A 19,133-nucleotide genomic window follows, 5' to 3' on the forward strand; every position below is an offset into this window, starting at 1 on the left:
ACTCTGTGTCTCCACTTTGCAGAGGGTTAGGTTCATGGGCACTCGGTGTCCTGGCAAGGCAGGAGCCACTGTCCGTCAGCCTCAGCTCTGCACCAACACAGCTTTGGGGTAGTGATGATGCAGAAAGCTCATGAGCGCTAACACCACCCTGAGAGCCCAGCTCCACGTACACATGGCTGAAAGCAGAAACCACAGTGAGCACCACTAGAGGGTTCACAGGCTATTTAAAGGGATACCACCCAAGTCCCATAAGGACACAGTGTCACTGGGTAAAGCCAGCTTGGCCCGCCCTGGGAGGAGCACACCAGCATGAGAGGGATCCTCCAGGGGCATGGAGCCTTCATGCCACACACCACACGACATGCGAACAGGGGCATGGCCGAGGGGGAGAGGGCAAGGCTTCGCATGCAGCCCCTTGTGGGTATGACAGCTCTCCAGTGGCTGGCCAGGGACTGGCCCGCCCAGAGCTGCAGCAGGATGGTGCTATATTGTCCCTCTCAACAGAGGAAAGATGGTGAGTGTATTAAAGGGGTTCTTTACTGGGGCTGCTCGGCACAGACCACTGCAGCTCCTAGCCAGCATGCTGCCATGGTACTGCACAGGGCCTGGTGTCTAAGTGCTGGCTGGGAGCATGTCATGAAGAAGGGCTCGCTGACTAGATACTTCCCCACCCACCCCAGCATTGGGGCTCCTTTCAGCCCAGCCCTAGGGAGGGGAGCCTGCTGCTGCTGTCCAGCCCTTCTCAAAACCCATTTCTCCCCGCTGTGGCTGGACAGAAGAAGAGGCCTTATTGGGAAGGGCGTTGACCAGGGCCTCCAGAGCAGTGCTGCCAACCCCCATGATTTTAGGGTGAGGCTCGGGATCTTTGGTGGTTTTCATAGAGCCCCAACTCCTGGCCTCACAGTTTGAGAATCTGGGCTTTCAGGTACATCCAAGAGTTTCTAGCCCTGGGGGTTGCTGAGAGAAGCTGGAAAACGTGTCCCGAGTGCAGGAACCAGGAGGCAAAGAGAGACCCCAGCATGGATTATTCTAAGACAATCTCCTGTCTTGGTGATGCTCCAAGAGACCTGGGCACAACTCCCAGCTCTGCCACAGATTCCCTGTGAGCCCCCAGGCATATCACTTCATCTTCATTTAAGTGTTTCCTAACAACCTGGGCCAGGAGCAGTTTCCCTGTGACAGGGGAGAGCCCCGGGCAGAGGATCCCCACCAGGCAGGGCAGAAGCAGACAGAGTGGGCACCCAGCCACCAGGAACTTAACTGGCCCCACCAGTCATTTCCCAGGAACCCAACCACCATCTGATGGGCACAATGGTCCGGCACCGCTGAGCAGCAATAGACAAACCCTGGTGACCTCATTTAGTCCCTGTCTCAGCTGAGTCCTTACTTCGCTGTGCAGGTGGGAAGACAAGAGATTGCACAGGGATTCCAGCTGCTCTCAGAACTGGGCTCCAGACCCTCTGCCTGTGGCTGGGGGCTAGCGCCACCCTGGCTACCCTGATGCAGGTGGGCTGGTTCCTTCCGCTCCCTGTCCCACCCCCATAAGGCTGTCTTTCAACCAGGGTGGGCAAAGTGGGGCCTGGCCTATGGAGCACCCTCCTCTTAACAGACCAGGGTGTGTGGAAACAACAAGTCCCGGGGCAATGCTCCAACTTGTTTTGCTCAGAGCGTGTTGGGACCTGGAATCTCTGCAGGGTGCCCCTCTGGTGTAAACATGAGGGCCCCTGCCATCCAGAAGGCAGTGTGGGCTGGTGGTCAAGGACCTGGGCTAGGAGACAAGTGACTCCCATCTCCCAGTGCAGTGCTCTAACCACCAGACCACAACATCTCTGATTGCAGGTGCCCTCATAGTTAATAGAGAAGCACAACCTGCAGAGACTTCATGACCCAGCATGCAATGCTGTGGCACCGTAGGAAACCCACTTCCTCTCTGTTTCCCGTCCCACCCTTTGTCTTGCCTATTCCGATTGGGCAGAGACTGTCTGTTGCTCTGTGTCTGTGCACCTCGTAGCACAGATCCAGGAGAATCCCAACTTTCTGTTCAAATACAGGAAGTTTCTAGCCCTTATGGTTGCAGAGAAAAGCTTGAAAACATGAAGCAAGTGCAGCCTAAAGGCTCAGAATGGAGAAGGCAAACTAAAAAGAACCCCTGCTGTATTGTTTTAAAGGACTCGTGATTTTTAAGCTCATCTCATGATTTTTGGAGGTCTGACTTATGATTTTTGAATGCTTAGAGCTCGCCAGACTGCAGCGCTGCCCTTGGACAAGCAAAGGTTAGATCCTCAAAGGTCTTTTGCCACTTAATTCCCCATAAAGTCAATGCGAGTTTGGTGCCAAAATACCTTTACGGATCTAGGCCCAGGGCTTTAACTCCAGCACCAATGTGGGGTACAGCAGAGAAAACATATATGTATGTCAAGCTGCATACAAGTCTCACAGACATATCTGAATCCTAAGGGAAACCCCTTCCTGTCTGACACCCAGGTGTAACCCCAGGACATCCTGCCCTCACCAAGCTATCAGTTAAGGCCTGGAGTGAATCCAAGGGACATTAGAATAAGCTGCCAGATTTTAGCAGCTATTTCTGTGTGAGGCCCAGGCTTTTCCTAGCTGAGAGAACTGCCCTCTGAGCTCCTGTGTGGCAGGGTGGCCAGGATGACAGTTACCTGGCCCAGCCTTCGCCAACCCCAAACACCATGCAGGATGGTACAGCAGGGCCAGCCGGAGGGAAGCACCCGCTTTTGTTCTCCAGAAGGCTGGTGTCTCCCTGGGGCTCTCCCCCTCTGCCCTGTCTGGGAGAAGGGAGAGGCTGGAAGAGTGAGATAACTGGCCTTTGATGGCCCACCAGTGGGCAGATAATTATACTGAGACTTCTTGACATCTTGGGATTTTAGCAAGGCTTTGACTCAGTCCCACATCACATTCTCATAAGCAAACTAGGGAAATGCGGCCATTATATTTTCCCCGGAAACCCCGAGATGAAGCCCAGAGACTTTAGTCTCCTGAGAGCTGAAATGCTTTAGTCCAGCTGACCTGTTTTGTGCCACAGGCAGAGAACAGGAGGAATGGAGGGGCCACCTCTGCCCCAGGCCCCTGCAATGGCAGGGAACTGATTAGGTGAGACATGCCCAGCTGATCGCAGCAGCCAACCAGCACCCCGTGCTATAGAGGAAGAGAAGACTCCCTCCCCAGGTTCCTGCTAATCAGCCCTGGGGAAAAAACCCTTTCTGACCCCAAATCTGGCAATCAGTTGGACCCTGAGCATGTCAGCAGGATGTACTAGCCCAGCATGTAAGACAGAGGCATCACACAGCAGTGGTCCACCCCAACCAGCACCCCATCTCGAGATGTGGCCAATCTCTGATGCTTCAGAAGGCAAAAGAACCCAAACAGAACACAATTGTTAAATTGCGCATCAGGGCGGGGGGAGGGGAGGAATCCTTCCTGACCTCTGCAGGCAGCCAGGCGTGAAGCATGAGATTTCATAGAATCATAATATCAGGGTTGGAAGGGACCTCGGGAGATCATCTAGTCCAACCCCCTGCTCAAAGCAGGACCAATTCCCAAATTTGGTTATGCTCATCATCCTAATGCACAGCAGCAAGTGTTGGGAGCACGTTAAGGCCAGTATGGGCAATCCTATTCTCCCCATGGCCCATGAAGGAAGGGGATGAACAGGAAATCACAGATTCCAACCAGAAGGGACCCCAGACCCTCCAGCCCCATGCTCACACATACAAGCCGCAGAATTTTGCCAAGAAGACGGATTAAAGCATGTCTTTTGAAAACACAGCTAATCTTGTCTGAACCACTCCAAGTCTACCACCATCCCAGGAAGTTGTTTAAAGCTGCAGCTACCAGGCTTTTCTTCTATTTCTGGGGGTGGGGGGAAGTTCCCTAGAATGACCCCTTCCTGCCCAGAGACACAGATGTTGCCCAGAGATGTACCGAGCCCTGTACCCCACAGCCCCTGGCTAGGAATCTCTGCAGTAGGAAAGCAGGCCTCTCCTGCCTCTCTCTCCCCTTTGTCAGCCTCTGAGTGTTTTTCCAAGAAGCCATTATGAAAAGCTCCGGCAGAAAGGGACACCTGGAAAAGCAGGAGCTGGATCTACTGCTCTGGCAGGATCCCAGAAAGGTGAGGGCAGCCCAGTGCAACGACCCAACCGCCACTTCCAGGCTCTGGTCTGGGCGGAGGGAGTATAAAACTCTCCCACACACAAGGGTTGAAGGAGCAGGAAGTTGCTAAGGTGGTGAAAGGGCCCAAGCCCCAGCTCTGCCAGTGCTTTAATCCCCCCAGCATGGAACAATACAGTGCGTGGTATGAGGGGCCCTGGCAGAGGGGCCCAGCCCAATGCAAGTTCACTTCATTTTCCCTCAGCAGCCAGCGCAATCACTAACCCCTGATTAGTGCCGGACAGGTTGGCTCTGTAGGGGCAGCTCACCACTAAAGTGGGGCAAACTCTTGCCCAGTGGGCACTCCTGAGCCGCTGCCTGCTGGCATGAGGCAGGCAGGGCTGGCACATAACAGAAAGTAGGGCTCCCCTCGCTGAATCTCTGTCACGCAAGCCACAGCCAGGGCAACTCCACCTGTAGGCGAGGGGGACTCTGCTCACAACCCTTCACAGCCAGTGCTCCTGCACTGTGCCCTGCAGCGCCTCCTGCTGGGAGAGGCAGGGTTGGATAACTTCCCTCCAGCAGCTGGGATGCTTGCCCAGCAGAATCATGGATTTAGTGAAGTTTTGGCTCTCCTTTGCTCTGTAGGGTCTCTCCCTCTCCCCCTCCTTCCCCAGCCCGGAGCAGCGCAGCATCACCCCACTGCGGTGAGGCAGGCAGTGGGGATCAAGACAAAACCAAAGAGGATGTCTCTGCACTTCCGTCAGACAGGAGTCACGCTCTGGCCTCAGCAGTGTCTCCGGCCTGCCTAGGGACATAACCCAGAAGGCTTTGGCCCTGCTCCAAACCCTGCCTCACTGGTACAATAGGACTCCATGGGAACAGATCCCCTCCTGGGATTATATCGCCAAGTGTGGCAGCATCCCTTAAACAGCACCCAGGCAGTGCCACAGCGACTCTGTCTCAGACACTGACAGAGCTCAGTGAGGGACCTGGGCCTGCTCCCCACTGCCAGCAATGCCAGGGGCTGCAGGCTGTCCCCTTTGCTCCTGGGAATAGGCAGAATACCCGCACGGGATCCTTCTGCCTGTGCACGGCCTGCTCCGCTGTGAAACGCCCACCTCGGGCAGATCCTGGCCACAGGAACAGAAGACCCTGAACGGGGTTCCTGTGCCTGGGTGGAACAGCCCTAGGGTGGAACTGAACTTTCCAGGATCCCTGGGCCCACCTGGAACAGACCTGTGAGCAGGCAGCTGGGGGGAACAGAGCCTGAACAGGACTGCTGGGCCCGCCTGGACGCACCCCGCTGCAGCCCCTGGGAGCAGAAGAACCTGAGCTGAACCCCCATGCCCACCAGCAACAGCCTCTAGGGGAAGATGGCACAACACCGGTCCACCCCAGGCCTGCCGCCCCAAAGAGACACCCTGCTGGCAGGACCCTTCCCCTGATCACAGCCCTGCCCCTTTGCTGCCCTTGGCTATACACCAGGGTCCCCCACAGCGTGACTAGGACTCAAGTGCCTCACAAAGGCCTATGTGGGCAGAAGGCGTTGAGGTGGGGGGGGAATGAGCAGGAAACCCCCCCCCCCTTCCTCCCAGCTGGCTCCTGCCCCCTCCCAGCCCCAGCACAACAGGCAGTGTCCTGAGTGGAAGGGCTTGTCCATTTAGCAGCACCTGCCAGAGCCAGGAGGGCTGGGCAGGGCCTTCCACACCTGTGGCTACTTCCCTCTCCTCCCTGCCCCGCTCAGTGACAGGCAGTGCGGCTCACTCTCCCACCTACCCAGCCCCAGCTCCGGCCACTGCCAGGCCTCGATACTCACGGTGATTCCTTTGGCCAAGTCCCCGCAACCACAAAGGCCCTGGGAGGCTGCCAGGCTGGTCCAGGCTGGGGAGGAAGTGCTGCTGGGTGCCAGGGATCAGGGCTAGGGATGGCTGGCCTCTCTCCACAGGGGAGCAGACAAAAAGGGGGACCAAGGATGCTCAGTGGAAAAAAACAAAAGGGTTGTCGGCTGGCTGCCCCTCCTGGCTTTGTTGTTTCATTTAGCGCACAGCACAGTGAGCCAGATGGCTTCGCCCATGCTCAGTGCCACTCCAGGCTGGAGTCATGTGATGCTCTCGGCTCAGTGAGCAGGAGAGTGCTGCTGGGCTGGAGGCAGGGAAGCACAAAGCTCACACACGTACACACACGCGCGTCTAGTGCACCAGCCATCCATGCATCCGTAGGCCGAGCCCCCCACATACCATCTCGATGCAGCACAGAAAGCCCACAAGCTTTCTGACCCTGGTGCAGCGTAAGACACAGGAGATGACCCAGATCGCTACCCCGAGGTCTGTCCTGCAGACCCACTGTGCTGCCTTGCCCTGGGGCTGGGGCTGGGTGTCAGATCTCTTGAGGGGAGAGCACTGCACTGCTGGCGGCAATTATACCCGTTTCTCACCCTTGAGGAGGATTCCTAAATGTCCTTTCCCTCTCTGCCACCCTCACAGTTCACCCGCCTGCCCAGCTGTGGCCTGGAGACTTTTGAAGGCCCTGTGCTGTGGTGATGATGATGAAGAAGGCAAAGAAAGTCTTTGTTTCTTCCACCCAACTGACCACAAGGTTCCCAGTCAGAAGGCTTGTTCCAGGGGGTGAGGTGACCCAGCCCAGCCTGCCTCCCCTTGGGAACCAAGGCAGCATGTCCTCGCTTGGAGGAATTTCCCGATTGCTTTGTCGAGAAGGTTGCTCAGGTTCAGACCAGATTGTCCAATTTCTAGCAGAAAGCAAATGCTATTTCCCCCACCCTGGGCCAGTTTTATTGGGGCAGATCCAGGAGGTAATTGGAGGTCTGCAGCCTCCAGCCTGTGGGATGGATCAGTGCCCCCACTAGCTAGGTTAAGTGGTGAGGCAAGGGCAGAGCAGATCTTTGCTGGCAAACACTTATCACCTCTGCCGGAGGGCCAGGTGTTAGGGGGCTTATTCCTTCACCCGCTTACTTCCCTGGTCCTTCTCGCATGAACAGAGAGCAACAATACCCAAAGTCCAAAGGTACAAACAATTCGATGTTTATTGGGGTGAACTTCCAGCAAGCATGATTCCAGTTTCCTTCCTTAGTGTCCCCCTTCCCAGCTCTGACACCACAGAGTCTTACTTGTGTCCCTATTCCCATTTCCCCCCTTAGCAAAAGATGATTGCAATTGCCCCACCCCCATTACCTGTTTCTGTTCCTATTCCCCCTCTCCCCCACACTTCCTGATTGACTGCAGACTATATAGTAAAACTTGAGTTCTGCTTAGCTATACCTTAACCAATCATTTTACTGAAATTTAACTAACCAATCCTGACATATTGTAACATGATTATTTAACCAATTATATCCCACCACCTTAATTAGTTTACACCCAGCAAACTTAATTATACAGCAGACAGAAACAATCACAGAACCAGACAGAGACCATGCAAATAAACAATAGCAAAGTGGGAACTATCATGACAAAACAATACAGAAGTGAGGATTTCACAACTACATCTATAAAGACATAAGGGTTTCCCAGCTGTGTCTATTGATAAGTAAGTTCTTACCGAACAGAAAACTATCAAACTAAATTTCCTTTTACATCCTGTAGGCTCTTCCCTTTCTCTGGAGGTGATAGATCAGATCACCTTTCTAACAGTCCCAGATTGCCTTATTTCAATGTGACTAGTTTGGAATGTGAGGATGTGACCGGTCGCTTCCCAGCTATTTAGACCACACCTGAGGGGAATTCGGTGGCCTATCAGGTTAATCAACCTACTTTAACCTGCTTTACCTTGTGCAGGGGGGGACACCCCCTCACAAAGACCCTTCAGACACTTCCCCCACTCTTAGCCCAGTGGTGATGCCCAGCGTCAGTGGTGCTCTGCGCTCTTGATGCAGATTGCGCTAACTCCCTGTTTGTTTCTGGCAGTGTCAGCTTCAAGCTAGCTGGAGTTCCCTTCCCCCATTAGCCTGCCAAGACCTGTTTATTTCTGGTATGGTCCAGCCCCCAGACCTGTAGTTCTGAGCACTTCGCAATCTTTAATGTAGAAGCTACGATCCTCATTTTACAGACTGGGAACTAAGACATGGAGAGGCTAGATGACTTGCCCCAGATCACACAGGGAGTCTGTGACTCACCAGAGACTTGAGCCCAGGTCTCCAAGTCCTAGGCTAGTGGCCTAACCACGGGTCCACCCAATCTGTGACTTTCAGGCCACATGGCAAGGTTTTTCCTCTTCACGCCGGCTCATTTTCAAAAGCAGCCACTGACTTTGGGTGCCAGCTTGAGACACCAGGAGCCTGATTGTCCAAGGGGCCGAGCACATCTGAAAATCAGAGCTAAGGAGTCACATGCTGCAATCCCAAAAATGAAGCAGTGACTGCTTTTGTAAATGGTGGCGTCTGGCTTTTGCCTGAGGGAGGCCAGGTGCCTCCTCTGGACTGGGAAGGCAGGTGGGAGATGCGCTTTTGGGGCTGACTTTTGCTGTCTTCTAATTTGGAAGTTTGGTGGGCTGAGATCCGTTACTGGCGGACAGGGGAGGCTCAGACTGCAGTGCAGTTCTGGAACCCCCCAGAGCCTAGCGAATGCACTGGATGATTCAGTTAGAAATGCTCCTGCCTTCCTTTCCAGGAAGCGGTGACTGGCATTCAGACCCCCATAGCCCTGCATCAGCCCCCACTAACCCAGTGGGTAGGCTGCTGAGTCATGACAACAACATTTCAGGATGCCTGGGGAGGGAGAAGGGGACTGAGCCATATTTCCTCAAGGAGACGACTCCTTCCCACACCCACTGCTCCCCATCTCAGACTGATGAGGGAAGCATGACAGGAAATAATTGAGGGGAGGAATGTGGGGGGCAATGACGTTTCCAGCTGGTGACAGATGTCAGCCTATTTGGTGGGTGGAGCCAAAGAAAATGAAAGGCCCACCCCCATCAGGTGTGGGTGGGGCCACACAATATAGATAACAAGTGAGTACATTTTGACAGCCCTGGAGACCTCTTTATATGCAGAGTAGGAACAGCTCAGTGCAAGCTTCTCCAGCCATGTGCCTCTGTCCTGAGCGGGAGTGTGGGAACCACCCCCATGGAAGAGAGGGCAGTGCAGCGCAGCCTCCATGGCCTCTCCAGTGCCTGACCTTGCTGCTGAGGATGCCAGCTAGTGCCAATCACAGTGAAGGTTTTGTCAAGTGTCCCCGGGAGCTGGACTGAGACCCAGCAAACTAATTTCACGCAGGCCACTGAATCACCCCCAGATGGGAACAGCTAGACAAGTTTGTGAGGGGGTGCTTGTGATGGTAGGGGCAGGGCTTGGCAGCCCTTGGATTCCCTTCTGGTGGATGTCTGATGTTCCATGCTTCAGAGCTTTAGCAGCTCACCTGCAGACATCAGGACTGGATTCCTCTCAGTGTATTCTGGCATTTTTTGGTCTCCTTCCTCTGAAACATGAGGGATGGCCACAGCTGCAGAGGGGACTCTGGGCGGGGTGGGCCAGGCTATCGGGTGGCACTGAGCACTGTCTCTCTTGGGTGCTTGGCTGGCTGGTTCTTCCCACATGCTCAGGGTCTCACTGATCACCATATGGGGGGTCAGGAAGGAATTTTTCCCCAGGGCCAATAGGCACAGACCTGGGGGGCTTTCACCTTCCTCTGCAGCGTGTGAGTGCAGGTCACTTTCCAGGATTACCTGGGTATATCTCATTAACCATTTCCATGCCGCTCGGTCCCTCCTAGCACTCCCTGTGGCAAAGAACAGTCTAGGCTCCTGCGGGCTGACCCTTTACTCTCGGTTCTGTTGGTGGGTTTAGCATGCGGGTGCTGGTGACCTGTGATATACAGGAGGTCAGACTGGGTGATCTGAGCCTTTCTAGCCTTAAACTCTCTGACTCTTTGAGTTGTTGCACCCAACAGGGCAGCCTACAGTGTTGAGGATGAGCATGCAGGCGGGCAACTCCTCTGTCTGGGCATTACCAGGAATGCTTCTTCAGACTCTGTGCCTTAGCCTGCATCCTGACCATGGGGATCCAAGAGGTGTTGTGGGAGCGGGGGGTAGCTGCAGGGGGCAGTAGGAATGTCCCACAGAATTTCTCCTGTGCTGGGGACTTCTTCAGGAGGCTGGGGAGTCTTCTTCTGGGGGCCTGGCAGCCTTCTGGCCACAGCACCCTGTGAGTTGCCCCTCTCGTCCAGTAATCTCCTTTGTCAGCAGGTTCAGGACTCAGCATGTGTGACCCTGACAGCCTGGAGCGTTCCAGCCTCCCCATGGGCACAATTAACACTCAGTTCCGCAGGAAGGGTGGCACAGCGAGATGTGGGCTGGCACTGGGAGCTGAGTCTGGCTCACAGCTCTTCAGTTATTCCAGACTTGCCCTGCGGTGGCTGGAAACAGCCTTGGCCACTTCCCCTCGCCACCCCTCCCAGAAGGAGCTCTCACCATGGCATTGGGCCCTCACAGACAGCCAAGAGGTGAAGGGGCATCGCCTGACGCTGGGGCTTGTTAGGAGGGTGTTGATTAGGAACCCGAGTTGCAGAGGCCGTGGGTGGGTGATGGGTGATGTAAACAATGGAAGGTGTGTGGCTGTAGCAGCGGCACTGCCTCCAGAGCACCCCCTCATGGCAGGAAAGTGCCCCTGCAGCCTCAGTTGCCCCCTTCCAAAGACTCTTTTGGGCTGAGAACCCCCTTGTCACAAGGTAGTTTATTATTGTGCACATCTCAAATGTGTCAGCTTCCATCCCATCTCTGCTGCCTTTTGTCACCTCGATTCTTCTTCAGTGCCCAAGAAGGGGTGGGGTTCCTGGGCTTCTCCCCATCATCCCCAGCTCCCTGCCCCTTGCACAGGGCCATGGCCGCAGGGCACTCCCTGGACTTCCTTCACCCCAGCAATCTCAGAGACTGGCAGGACACATCCCCTTGGCTTCCTTCAGCTGCCGTTCTCTCTGGGTTCCCTGCTCCTCACACCCAACAGGGGCACGGGGACCTCCCTGGACTGTCCTCTGGCTCCAGAGTCTCCACCCCGCAGGCCTCATCCTTATCTATCCCAGAGGCCTGGTGGGACATATGTCCCCTCTTCATTTTTCCCTACCTGGGAAGAGGAGTTCACCATGGCACAGGCAGGGTTGAGACCCATTTCCTGTGACCCACAACCACCCTGTGATGGTGTTACTGACAGCAGAGGTAGTGGACTCCTCCTACCACAATCTGTCCCCAGAGCACACCAGCCAGACTTGGGTCAGCTGGAATACAGGCACAACAATCATGAGTTTCAATTGACTTAATCACCAAAGAATCACACTCTGGCTCCAGGGATGGGTGTGTGCACATGTATGTTCACTGGGTAACAGAAGGTGGCCTTCCCCTGCCCACTGTCTTAGATGACCGCCCAGTGTCATGAGATGGGCATGACCACAGAGGAAGGGCTGGCTGTGAGGCTGGCTCTATGGCAGTACTGGAAGGTCACCATGCTGTGGGTCCTACCTCTGTTTCTGCTTTGTCAAGCATCCAAAAGTCCTGCCCTGAACACACACAACATGTACCAGAGAATAACACAGCCACCATGCCGGCTGCCAATCCACAGGGCCAGCTCTGCCTCCTATACCCCCTGCCTCCTCCTGGGGCACAAACTGTATCAAACTACCCACAGCCCCTGAGGAGGAGCAACTGTGAAAGGAATGAAATAGGAAACCAAGGTGCTGGCCACCTGTGGGCATTAAAGATCCCAAGTCCCTTTCCATAAGTTCAGTAGTGTTAGCCAGATGCCATGGTGTAGTGGAGTGCCCCCTGGTCAAGTGTGTGCATGCCTGCAGTTCTCAATTTCTCAGCTCATGGTGCCCCCAGGCAGCCACTGTGCTTGTCAGGTGGGTCTTCGGTGACACAGCACAGTCCGTGTGCAAACAAACAAAACAAACCCCTTCTGGGGTAGGCTGTCCAACCAGGCCAATCTCAAAGACTTCGGTAATATCCTGTAGCCCTCCCCAGGCTCAGTTCCTTCACAGTTCAAGAGGGCCCATCACAGCAGCCCACCTGCTGGCAACGTCTCCGTCACCCTCCCCAGGCTCTAGTCTTCAGTCTGACCAAGAGGGCCTATCTCAGTACCCTAGTTGGCCAGCTTGCGTGAGAAGGTGCCTGCTCTGGCATGGAGCAGCACCCCCCAGGGCTTTCTCCCTGGAGGCTCTTAGCCTGCCCTTTAGTCCTCTGACACCAACTCTCTAGCTGGGTCAGTCTCAGTTCAGACCCCTTCCAGGGGATAGCCGGTCCAAGTACAGTCCCTTTCCTGGGCCTGTCTAAACTCCTTTCTCTCAGGGCACACCACTACCCCAAATGGCTGCTGGTGGCAGAGGGAGACCCACACCCACCCACTACTCCAGGTCCCAGCCCAGGGACCCTCTAAGTAGCAGCCACACACCCCATGCCTTTAACAAACTGCTTTTCCCAGGGCCACTTCCCCGTAGCCCAGTGGTGAACAACCCACGGGCTGCACGCAGCCTATCAAGGTAACCAAGCAGCTGGTGGCCACCAGAACCTTTGTTTACATTTGTACAGCTGCCCACTGTTCCCAGTGGCCACAGTTTGCCATTCCTGGCCAATGGGAGCTGTGGAAATCAGTGTGGGCCTGATGAGCTGCAGGCAGCCATGCAAATATAAATAAATGCTCTGGTGGCCCACCAGCTGCTTGCTTACCCTGACGGGCCATGTGCAGCCTGCAGGTTGCCCACCACTGCCATAGCCTGTCTTAATTGAGTCCTGGCAGCCAGCCAGAAGCTATTCCCTCACTTTCCCGGGCCCTGCCAACAACTACCAGCCTCAGCCCTTGCAATCCCTGCAGCCAGCCAGGAGCACCACTTGCTCACCAGTGCCTGCAAACAGACTGATCTAGCCAGTCCTTTCAGCTCCAGCAGCCAGCCAGGAGTACCTCTTACATCCCCAGGCCCTGCAAACAGACTGAACTCTGCCCCTGCAGCTCCTTTCATATCAGCCTGCTGGGCCCTCATTGGCTGCTCCCTGCAACCTCTCAGATTGGCGGCTTCCCCTGCAGCCACTCTAGCCTGCTTGGAGGACCTCTCCACGGCTCCTTTCCTAGGATGGGTGTGGCAGGACCCTGAGTCTCCAGTCTACTCTTTCACATCTGGACAATTTCTAACTCAGGTAACTACACTCAGCCAAGGAAACCCTCCAGAGATTCATTTTTCTCCTTCACTTCCTATCCTAAACCATGTTGCTGGGTGCTGTTAAACAGCTGTCAGTTCCGCCCCAGAGGGGCTGCACTTCAGTGGTCGGTGAAATTATACATATAAAGGAGATTAATATTAGCCTTGGGATCCTTCTGGATAAAAGGTGCTATATATTTGTGCCACTAGCATTTAGACAGATTTGCCATAATCATAATTAATAATAACCACTTAGCTCCATTTCAATGCAGCAATGTTGGACACAGGATTCTCCTTCACTTCCTACCCTGATCTGTTAGGTAGCATTGCTGTGTGCTGGTAAACAGCTGCAAGGCTACTCCTCAGCTGCAGCTGCGTTTCGGAGGTATGTGAAGCACTGTATGTAGAGTCAGTACAAATCATGTCGTCAAGGGCTTATGAATCTTTGGCATGCTGTGCAGCTGACAGTTGTTGTCACGATTATCCTCCACTTCACTTGTAGATGGGCATATGAGGTAAACCAAGTGGAAAGGAAATCTTGTTTGCCTGCAGAAGTGCTGCTGGGGCTGGCTCAGGGATTCAAAATACAGAGTGGGAAGCAAATTATCCTGTGCCATGATGAGCAAAGGTACTTGCCTTAAGAGACATCTTCCTGGATTATGCCGTACCAAGGAACAGCATGGGCTTGGTGCTCCTCTCAGTTACACTGGTGTAAATCAGGAATAAGTGTTGCCAACTCTCCTGATTCTGTTGCGAGTCTCATGACCCTTGGGGTTTTGCTGAAAGCCCCAGCTCCTGGAGTCACATGAATACACCAGAATCTGAACTTCCAAATCAGTACAAAATTGAGTTCCTAACACCTATGATTCCAGAGAAAAGCTTGAAAAAGTGACCCCCTAAAGAATCAAAGGCCAGACGGCAAATAAAAAGCACTCTGAGTGTATCATCATTAATATATTGTGATTTTTAAGACAATCTCATGATTTTGGGAAAGGGGGACATTAGGTAGGTATTTAAAGGGCCAGCAGCCAGTTGTACCCACTGGGTGGCCCCAAGAAAATGAGTTGGAGGACTGTCATGCTTTTGGAAAGCGTGGGGTCAGCACTGACAACGCACTGCAGCCAGTGACATTCTGCCCGCAAGAAACCTGCTTACGCCCCAACAAGTTGCCTTCCAAGGGGCCCAGCCGGCAAGCTCCTGGTGTGGGGATCCCTAGGGTCAAGTGCTCCAACTCCTCCTTGGACCTATGGACTACAAGATTCTGTTTCAGACAGACTGAAACATAGACCAGTTTTTCATGACAATTTGCAGAAACCCCAGAGGGTCCAGCAGGGTCTTTTCATTCACCACAGGGACAGTGGGGCTGGTCCAGGACCCCAGGTTCCAGAACCTGTGGGATACTAGGAAAGTACCTCTGGGGACACAGCTAACTAGGACACAGGGAGGGCAAATGTTTTCCCCACTCCTGGGACAGATTTTCCTCATGACACACCAGCTCCAGCACGGGGCCAAGCTCGTGCAGAAACCAGCAGCTCCTGAAAGAGATGAAGACGGTCCTGGTTCAGGAAGTTGAAGAAATGTTGATATGGGGGGTAATCGAGGAATCCCATAGCCCCGCGATGTAGTCTTGGGTCCCAAACCCAAAGGGGCTGTCTGGGTCACTGTAGACTTCAGACAGGTTGATGCCAGTCCATGCCCCAGGTGGATGATTTACCACATTGCCTCAGCCAAGCCCAATATAGCACCATGTTGCTCTGACAAGGGCCTATTGGCAGGTTCCTCTTTCTCCCGACTCCCAGAAAAAAACAGCATTTGCTAGCCTAGTAGGCTTGTTCCACACCATCACAATGGCTTTGGGGTTACGTGGGGCCCTGGCCGCCTTCCATAGGTTGATGGACTGGGTGTTACGACCTAAGTATTGCTACATGGTGCCATGGCTCAAGGATGCTGTCATCTGCTGCCGAGACAGGTTTACTCACCGTCAGAATCTGGCTGCAGTCCTACAGTCCACACGAGAGACCCATCTCACAGCAAATCTTAGGGAGCCTCAGGAGGGCCAGGTAGGCAAGCGAGAAACAAAGGATTTGGGATCTCTGATGGGTACAATCCCTCATCAATAAGGCAGAGGCAAATAGAAAACAGTTGTGGGGTCTAGAAAGCTGTTACCTGTGGTCTGTGTCAGATTTTGTTTCCCTGGCAGCACCCCTCATGGACCCCATCAAAAAGTCAGCAAGTCCCCTGCTCCCACACAGTGTGACCAGGCCCTCCGAGAGCTAAAGCAAATTCTCTGTAGTAAGTCCCTTTGCCCAGCCCAGATTTCACATATTTTATGGACAGATGCTTCACACCAGGGAATCGGGAGGAACGCCGTTGAGATGAATGGCGCAGCACTGGGGTGCAACTGGGGCGGGGAGGCAGGGAGGGGAAACAGGTCTAGTGTCACTATTCCACCGGTAAACAGCAGCTTCCACGAGAGAGATGCTCGCTGTTCTGGAAAAATGGCAAGTGTAATAGATATTTCCTAAAAAACATTATTTGGGGATTTCAGTGAACTATCTGCCCATGGCCAGGTGCACCCCAGGATCCTTCAGGGGGTTAATTTATTTGTCATTTCTTTCTGTCTCTCCGCTGTGCTGTGCGTATTTGTTCCTGAAGCAAAGTCCGCAGAGCCTCTGCAGGAGCCATTGCGGGCCTGACGCTGCAGAAAGGGACAGCTCCCACACCTAACTACCAGCCATTGGCACAGACAAGAGTCCATCTGGGAGCAGCAATCCCATGCCCAGGGTCATCGTGTCATGGCAGGACACTGACTCTCCAGCCAGCCCAGCCCAGCGCATGCACTCACCTCTCACACAGACAGATGGACACAGAGCCAGACAGAAAAGGGCAAAAGCACATTAATAACTATACTTAACTGGGCTAATACTAGAGACAGCTCTTGCTAATAAGGAGAATTCTAATAATAAGTAGCTGAGACTGATAAATAGTTAATAGTAAATACAACTCATAGAGTCAAATAATAATTACTATTTAATGTACTTATCGGTAGTAAATCATTATTAATCATAAAAATGCAGTAATCCTAAATAGTTAATAATAATAGATAACAATAAGAACTAGCTATTTCTAGTCGCTATTAAGAATCCAGTCTCTGAGCCCTATCGAATATCAACCCCAGCTCCAGTCCCTCTCTGTCCTGTCTCTCTCTGGAGGGCACTGGCTCTGTGCTCCATGGGGCGGGGGCTTGCTGCAGGGGCTCCTACCCTCCAGTGCGATCTCCCACAGACCTAGGTAGGAAGCAAAGCCAGACCCTGACTCAGATGCTCTGGGCAACCTTGGGCTCTCATCTCCCCCTCGCTACAGCCTGAGGAACTCATGCCCCAACATGCTGGTTTAAAGGGACCCCAGAAACAGGCCCCTCTGCAGCTGCACTGGCCCCTAGGGGTAATGGGCCCTCAGGCATCAGGGCATAAGTCGATTCCCACAGGGGTCAGGAAAGGTCCCCCCCTCCTCACAGCTGCATCATGAGCTCCCCTCACCTGGCGCAGGGGGCTCAGCTAGGGGCAGGATCCCAGCCTGAGGGACCCTTGATCCAGCCTGTGATGGCCAATGCTGTGTCCCTGCAGCGGGCCGGCAACACCCCACTCCTCCCCCCTCCCCGTGATTTCCTTCCAAACACATCGCTCTCCCCAGGGCCCCCAGAGCCCAGCCCTGAGGGGCACACGAGTTCCAGCCCCACTCAGCACAGAGGAGCTGGGAGAGGCAGACTCAGGCTGGGCCTCCGTCCCCAGTTGTTCCAGCTCCCCCTCTGCTCGCCATGGCTTGGGCCATGGGGGGAGCTGGGAGCCTTTATTTCTCCTCCATTAGCATTTAAGGGGAAGGCATATGCTTCCACTCCCCATCCTGGTCTCTTTCCCGCTGTCCTGCTTCTCCAGGGGGCTTTGGTGAAACAGGCCTGCCCCTCCCGCACATCCACAGCACCTTTGGGGGTGAGTTCCTGCCCCCACCCTATTCTGCAGCGGCAGACCCAGCCCCCCTGCTGCCTCGCCCGGACTCTTTTCCCCGCTTTCCCTCCCCCCCGAGGCCCCTTGCTAACCGCCTGGCATTGGGTATTTTAGGAAAGAGCCACCCAGCTCAAGAGATCGGCCAGAGCAGGCACAGTGAACAGAGAAACCCCCAGCTGGGAGCCAGGGATGAAATAACAAGGGTCCTGCTGGGGCCAGAGCCGCTACAGCTGGGGAGGATCCAGCTGAGGCTGGGGAGGTGGGGGACCAGGAGCAGACGTAACCGCACCCCAGATGGTAGCCACACAAGGCCAATGCGGCTGGGGGGCCAACACAGGGGCCTCCCATCATGTCTCCATAGGGCCCTGGGGAGAGCACTCCTGGGACACAGCACTTGGCTCTGGGCCCCCCACCCATGGATGATGGCGGCAAAGGGCTGGGGAGCAAAGAAGGGGATGGAGTGCCAGACTAACAAGGAGAGAGCAAATGAGCCCCTGGGTCTCTGAGGCTGAGCAATGGCTCAGTGGGGATTCCAAGGGGGAGAACTCAGAGGATGGGAATGAAGGAAGCAAAGGCAAAGTGACGGCTCTCCCTGCTGGTGAGATCTGTGGGTCTGTGGCAAAGTCTCTAGAGGGAGGCACCAGGAGCCATGGCAAGGGATTGAAAATGGGGCTGGAGGAACCAACGGCCAATCCCCTGTGTCAAGACCCTGGGGAGAGGGACCCCCCAGGGCCTGACAGGCCTTTGAAGTGTTCTGGCTCCCATTGAGTTCTTGGGAAATGGAGGCAGGATCTATGCGCTTCTTTATGGGTGTGACCCATGGCTAGAAAGGGTTAAACATCCTGCAAAATAAATAACCCTCAAAAGAAAATTTTTCCCTGGAAAAATCATGGAGCAGGTCCTCAAGGAATCAATTCTGAAGCACTTAGAGGAGAAGAAAGTAATCAGGAACAGTCAGCATGGATTCACCAAGGGCAAGTCATGCCTGACTAATCTAATTGCCTTCTATGACGAGATAACTGGCTCTGTGGATGAGGGGAAAGCGGTGGACGTGTTGTTCCTTGACTTTAGCAAAGCTTTTGACATGGTCTCCCACAGTATTCTTGCTAGCAAGTTAAAGAAGTATGGGCTGGATGAATGGACGATAAGGTCGATAGAAAGTTGGCTAGATTGTCGGGCTCAACAGGTAGTGATCAATGGCTCCATGTCTAGTTGGCAGCCGGTATCAAGTGGAGTGCCCCAAGGGTCGGTCCTGGGGCCGGTTTTGTTCAATATCTTCATAAATGATCTGGAGGATGGTGTGGATTGCACCCTCAGCAAGTTTGCAGATGACACTAAACTGGGAGGAGAGGTAGATATGCTGGAGGGTAGGGATAGGATACAGAGGGACCTAGACAAATTAGAGGATTGGGCCAAAAGAAATCTGATGAGGTTCAACAAGGACAAATGCAGAGTCCTGCACTTAGGACGGAAGAATCCCATGCACCGCTACAGACTAGGGACCGAATGGCTAGGCAGCAGTTCAGCAGAAAAGGACCTAGGGGTTACAGTGGATGAGAAGCTAGATATGAGTCAACAGTGTGCCCTTGTTGCCAAGAAGGCCAATGGCATTTTGGGATGTATACGTAGGGGCATTGCCAGCAGATTGAGAGATGTGATCGTTCCCCTCTATTCGACATTGGTGAGGCCTCATCTGGAGTACTGTGTCCAGTTTTGGGGCCCACACTACAAGAAGGATGTGGAAAAATTGGAAAACGTCCAGCGGAGGGCAACAAAAATGATTAGGGGACTGGAACATATGACTTATGAGGAGAGGCTGAGGGAACTGGGATTGTTTAGTCTGCGGAAGAGAAGAATGAGGGGGGATTTGATAGCTGCTTTC

At 54.0% G+C, this 19,133-nt stretch overlaps 1 protein-coding gene across 16 annotated transcripts in view; it reads right to left on the reverse strand.

Annotated features, from left to right (window-relative positions):
- The window catches only part of PARP6 (poly(ADP-ribose) polymerase family member 6), a 53,105-nt gene extending 46,891 nt beyond the window's left edge, over positions 1–6,214 (reverse strand). For 9 of the 16 annotated variants that reach the window (XR_007358665.2, XR_007358664.2, XM_048865619.2 and 6 more), the window contains exon 1: positions 5,933–6,212. The gene's annotated coding sequence lies outside the window, so the exon portion shown is untranslated. Of the gene's footprint in view, positions 1–5,932 lie in introns of all 16 variants that reach the window. The other 7 variants (XM_048865629.2, XM_048865628.2, XM_048865626.2 and 4 more) reach the window with 3 other exon arrangements.
- Between the last annotated feature and the right edge of the window lie 12,919 nt (positions 6,215–19,133).

This window comes from Caretta caretta, chromosome 10, assembly GCF_965140235.1.
Source record: "Caretta caretta isolate rCarCar2 chromosome 10, rCarCar1.hap1, whole genome shotgun sequence".
Taxonomy (NCBI): Eukaryota; Metazoa; Chordata; order Testudines; family Cheloniidae; genus Caretta; species Caretta caretta.